Source organism: Sesamum indicum, linkage group LG2, assembly GCF_000512975.1.
Source record: "Sesamum indicum cultivar Zhongzhi No. 13 linkage group LG2, S_indicum_v1.0, whole genome shotgun sequence".
Taxonomy (NCBI): Eukaryota; Viridiplantae; Streptophyta; class Magnoliopsida; order Lamiales; family Pedaliaceae; genus Sesamum; species Sesamum indicum.
This window is the reverse complement of record NC_026146.1, coordinates 2,948,875-2,954,966: the sequence shown is the minus strand read 5'-3', so window position 1 is coordinate 2,954,966 and position 6,092 is coordinate 2,948,875. Positions and strand designations below refer to the sequence as shown.

At 38.7% G+C, this 6,092-nt stretch overlaps 1 pseudogene; it reads left to right on the top strand.

Annotated features, from left to right (window-relative positions):
• Positions 243 to 3,693, top strand: LOC105178297 (annotated as a pseudogene).

The following is a 6,092-nucleotide window of genomic DNA, read 5'->3' as shown; positions in this document are numbered from 1 at the left end:
AAAATGTAGTGGAAGGGGGAAAGGCAAAGGCAATAGGAGGAGTAGGGAGGAAAGAAACAAGGAAATGCCAGCACATATTGGATGCTCTCTTCTCCTCTCCACTATAAAGAAACCAACCCCCCGAAACCATCGCTCCTCCGCCCCCTTCCCCAAACGCAACACACGCCCCTGCTCCTCTCCTCTTCTTCTTCTCCTCTCCTCCACCACTCCCATTCTTGCCCCATTTCTCTCTCCCCTACGCTATGGACATCCGCCGGAGGCCCCCCAAGCCTTCTCTCACTACCCAACCTCCTCGTCCTCCTTCTCCCGCACCTGGAGATCCTGATTCTTCCTCCCCTAAAGCCTCCGATGCTCTCCCTCTCCCTCTTTACCTAACCAACGGCATTTTCTTCACCCTTTTCTTCTCGGTGGCTTATTTCCTTCTCCACAGGTGGCGCGACAAGATCCGCAACTCCGCTTCATGTCCTCAGAATCATCTCTCTCATAGCATCCTTCATCTACCTCCTTGGATTCTTCGGCATCGATTTCGTCCAATCCTTCATTTCCAAGCCCGAAAGTGATGAGGAACACCAGCGCTTCATTCTCCACGAAGATCGCAATATCCATTGCTCTTTGCCGCCGGTGGTGGGTGCCAAGGCGAAGCCCCCAATGGACCTTCCGGTGGACGATGAGGAACTCGTTAACTGTGTTGTTTCTGGCAAAATCCCCTCCTACTCTCTCGAATCGAAGCTCGGGGACTGCTTTAGAGCGGCGAAAATTCGTCGCGAGGCAGTGCAGCGGCTGACCGGAAGGTCCGTTGAGGGGTTGCCTTTGGAGGGTTTTGATTATGACACTATTTTGGGGCAATGCTGCGAGATGCCGGTGGGATATGTGCAGATTCCGGTAGGGATAGCGGGGCCATTGTTGCTGAATGGATGTGAATACTCGGTTCCTATGGCAACCACGGAAGGGTGCTTGGTGGCAAGCACGAACAGGGGTTGCAAGGCAATCTATTCATCTGGGGGTGCCACTTGCGTTCTTCTTCGAGATGCGATGACCAGAGCTCCGGTGGTGAGATTTTCGTCGGCGAAGAGGGCAACGGAGTTGAAATTCTTCTTGGAGGATCCTCTCAATTTCGACACGTTGTCTCTCGTTTTCAACAAGTAAGCAAATTTTCTTTTTTATTTGAAGGTTCTTAAATTTGGACTGAACATGATTTGCTACTGTTTTCTTTTTTTAATTATTTGAGAATTGAGTGCAGTCGGAGTTCGAGTGCTTGAATCGCCGGTTCTACTACATATGCATGTCAAATTATTGTCCTTTAGTTTGTTACGATTTGAGCTATCCTGACGCTGATTGGTTTTTGATCTTGCATGAAGCTTTGACTTCCATTTCATGAAAAGTGGATTAACGATGAAAACTGAAATCTTTTTCAGGAACGGATTTTCTCATGGATATATATGCACTTAACCCTATTTTCCTTTTGAGATATATATATGTATATATTGTATATTATAGTATTTTGTGTTCGATTGGCACGAAGCTTTGTTATTTTCCATTTAGAAATAATTTATGGCTCTTGTTTAAATTTGCTTGAGCTAATAACTGTTCTTACCTTCCAAAGCATGTTTATTCATTTGTTTTGATCATGCATAGTATTGAAGATTTGATATAAGGTTCTTATGGTAATAACATCTTTGTTATTTATGTTTGTTTTACAGGTCCAGCAGATTTGCAAGACTCCAAGGTATTCAATGTGCTATTGCTGGGAAAAATCTGTACATTAGATTTAGCTGTAGCACCGGTGATGCCATGGGGATGAACATGGTTTCCAAGGGTGTTCAAAATGTTTTGGATTTTCTTCAGAATGATTTTCCTGATATGGATGTCATTGGCATTTCTGGTGAGTGCTATTTCACCCACCTCTAACTACTATTAATATTTTGGGATTATTTACTCGCGTAATAGGTGCAGTTATTATGTATCTCCTGAGTCACGGAATTGCCCAATCGTTGTAGGTTTCCATCCTCTTGACATGCACCTATCCACCCACATCTGATCAGCGCCGGCTTTTCTGCATAGAATTCAAAATCTAACTTGTTTCCATATTATTTGTTAGTTGCGGCGACCAATTGTATTTGTTGCTGCAGCTTGTCTTATTAAGAAATATTATCCATGCTTTAATGACTTCTGATACAACCAATATTGTCGCATTCTAGTTCATTTTCGCTATTTTGATTGCTTAGGTAGTAATTCTTTACTTCTAATGCCAGGTGCAACAATTCCCTTTTTAGGGGACCATTGAGTTTGAGATCAACATTTTTATATTATGCTGAACTTATTTGTCTTACTTGGTGCAGGAAACTACTGTTCTGATAAGAAACCTGCTGCAATCAATTGGATTGAAGGGCGTGGAAAATCAGTTGTCTGTGAGGCAGTCATTACTGGAGACGTGGTGTCAAAGGTATTGAAAACTAGTGTACCTGCCCTTGTGGAGCTTAACATGCTCAAGAATCTCGCTGGCTCTGCTGTTGCTGGTGCTCTCGGTGGGTTCAACGCACACGCTGCAAATATTGTCTCTGCAATTTTTATAGCTACTGGGCAGGATCCAGCCCAAAATATAGAAAGTTCCCACTGTATTACCATGATGGAGGCTGTCAATGATGGGAAGGATCTTCATATTTCTGTGACCATGCCGTCCATTGAGGTATTTAAGATCCGATCTATCTGCATGTAGTTAACAATATGCTTTTTGCCAAATGGTCAAGTCATTAAATGGTGACACGGGTTTTCAGTAAAACAAGATTTACTTCATCCTGTTTTCAGGTTATTGTCTGTGCTGTAATAGGAACTTGTGGAAGTTAATTATTTAATTCTTCCACGGGTTCAGACAAACAGCATGATGTACAGATCTTTATCTCAATTCATATGACATAATTCTATATCAACCTGAAGCACGTCTCCTCCCATTCTAGGTTGGAACTGTTGGCGGTGGAACTCAATTGGCATCACAATCTGCCTGCCTCAGCCTGCTCGGTGTAAAGGGCGCAAGCAAAGAGTCTCCAGGATCGAATGCCCGGCTCCTGGCCACCATCGTTGCCGGTTCAGTCTTGGCAGGAGAGCTCTCTCTAATGTCTGCCATTTCAGCTGGCCAACTTGTTAAAAGTCACATGAAATACAACCGATCAAACCGAGACATCACCAAAATAAGCTCCTAGGATCAGAAAACTCCCAGCTACTCAAAGAGGTAGAAGTTGGAAACGCATGCCAAAGAGCTGGGAGGAATATTGGAGTCGTGAGGGACCAGAAGATGATCAAAGTATTAACTTGTGAGGCTGCTCCATGTGACAAAGCTGGAAAGTTGGCAACGCATGTGAAGTTCTGAGAAATTGGGCTATCATGCTTGCTCCTATTTCTCCCATCTATTACAGTAGCAGCCCCACACTCTTGTAAAAAATCTGGAGTTGTCATCAAGTGTTCTGTATTGCTTCTTTTCCTCTCCTCCCCCCCCTTTTCAGTTTTTCCTTTATTTCTTTCAGTGAAGAGCTTTGTTGTTAGATTGTAATGGTTTGTCCCGTGGGGCAGGGTGGCCTCACAAGAATCAGTTTGAAGTACTTGTAATGCATCATCTCTCTGGTATTTGAGCTTTGTACAGGTTTCACTAGATCACCGACGCTCAAAAATTAAATTAAATGTTGGTCGTCCTTGTATTTACATGCTGATTTGCTCCTACGACTTTTGGATTCATCGGTAGGGTCGGGAGAGGTCTGTAAGCAAAGAAGGCCATTGCTTTCTGCTGCTGTACGACCTCTATTCTTGTGGTTTATGTAAGTTTTGTGATACTTGTGAGTTGAAATATCTATCAGTTGACTGTGATGACAGCATAGGTGCTTGCTTGTGGTCCAACTTGACGCCCTGTTGAAGGAAACATATGTTTGTTGATGATCAATTAAGGGAGCCGATTCATCTCATGATATTATATATATATATATATATATATGTCCTTTCATCACTAAACCGGTCCCAACGTGTTAATGTTTTTGTTTATTATCTGCTCTGTTTTCTTCAAATTGGTAGATTATTAAGCATAAAAAGTTTTGGGAAAAGAAGCGACTGACTTATTTTTAGTATTTTAACAAATTTATTAAATTTTAACTGCAGAAAATTGCCATTACTAACAACTTGGATAGTTTTATTTGTATTTAAAAAAGAAGATGATGTTTTAAAATAAATGAAGTTACAGTGGCAAAGTGATAGATAAAGTAGATCCAGAAAGTAATATGTATATTAAACAATAAGATTATGATCCTCCACAAAGATTAGAGGCTCTTAATCTGGCCATCCCCAACCCCAACTCATGTGAAACTTGTCATTATTATCTCAACTATAAATAAAACTCCCATGAGAATTGGCATCTCATCATCTCTGTATATATTCCAAAACATTTATGTAATTAATTAGAGGATTAGGCCCACAATTAAGATTAAAATAAAGAAGGGGGATGATGAATGGGGGGAGTGACTGTGGAAGGACATCATATTCTCTGCTGGAATTCCATTAGTTTATGGAGTGATCAAAAGAGTGATAGAAGAAGCTTTGTCTGTGTCTGCGTCTGTATTGTCTGCCTAAATTTCATTACTCTCACACATGTGATCATTTCTGGACCACTCCCCCACCAACTTGTTCTTGTCTCTTCACTCCTCTCTCCCTCTCCTTTTCTTCATATGCCCTCTTCAACTATACTTTAGGTTTCCCTCCAAAAACAATATATATATACACACATATTGGGTTGTATTTGTCTTCAAATTAATGGATTTATTACAATATCTTTATGATTATGAAAATATACATTATGGGTGTTGAGTCCATAAAAAAAATATTATCCTACTAAAAACTTGTGAAAATAGTGAGTAGGTTCGAATCCACATATATGGTTTTAAATTAATTCCTTCAAATAAAAATAAAAATAAAAGAAGGGGATTTTGTTTAAAGTCTAAATCTAGAAAACAAAATATAAAAGAGAAATAAATATGAGAAGAAAGATTTCTAGTTAAATACAAGATCATACTTGATTCTATGTTGATCTTAGATACAAAGATAACATCATTTATAATAGATAAATTGGTTATGGTCATTAGTCCAACTTCACCTTTGCTTACATTGTCGTTAGTCAAGGAACACCCATTGACTAATTCTCTAATCAATAAACAACGTTGTGAACGTTTTTAAAACTTAGTTTATCAACAATATTAAGAGTTGGAAAGAACCAATTCTAACCAATAAATTCCTACGAGGATTTATTTAAGTTAGATTGTGCATTCTCCACAACATAATCAACCACTAAGACATGATAAACTATGCAATGTTACCACTATTTATTGAACTAAACAAACAATTACGGATTTGCAAATTCAATTGGTTAGACAAATATTCTTGACAATGAATAGTGGTACCTATCATTCATAAATCAAATTATTTATGATAAAAGCACAAAGAACAACACAAATACCCATTTGAATGGAAGTAGAAAGCACAGATTAGATCTTATAAAATATTGCAATCAAGTATTCACCATATCTTTAACTAGAAATAAAAGATATAGCTTAACATATTCATAGAAGAACACATAAAAGGAGAAGCGAAAATATTATAAAAAATGCAGAGAGATAAAAGATCCAAAGATAAAAAATCAAAGATATTTATATGGTTACATCACTTATTTATACTAACTAGTTATTCCTGTTAGAACTAAAAAAATGTAGATTCCTAATAAAATTAAAAGACCTAAGGAATTGAAACTATTATCATAAAGAGTTTCCTTCAGTAAGGAGAGTTTCCAATCAGCGTTAGATCTCCCGATCAACCACAAATCCTTTCAAAAATCGCATTTTCGATGTTTTTTTTTTGTTGCTTTCCCACGCCTAATTGGTCATTCCAACTTGTCAAAATGTTGAGTGTGACCTCTTTCTTCCTCTTTCATTCTACCAAGTTCTTATAAGATAATTCAATAATATATCACTTGACTAGGAGTATTTTAACCTCAAAAGATAGTAAGATATCATTGAAATTATAATAAAAACGCACTCCTATCAAATATCCCCACATTTTAACCC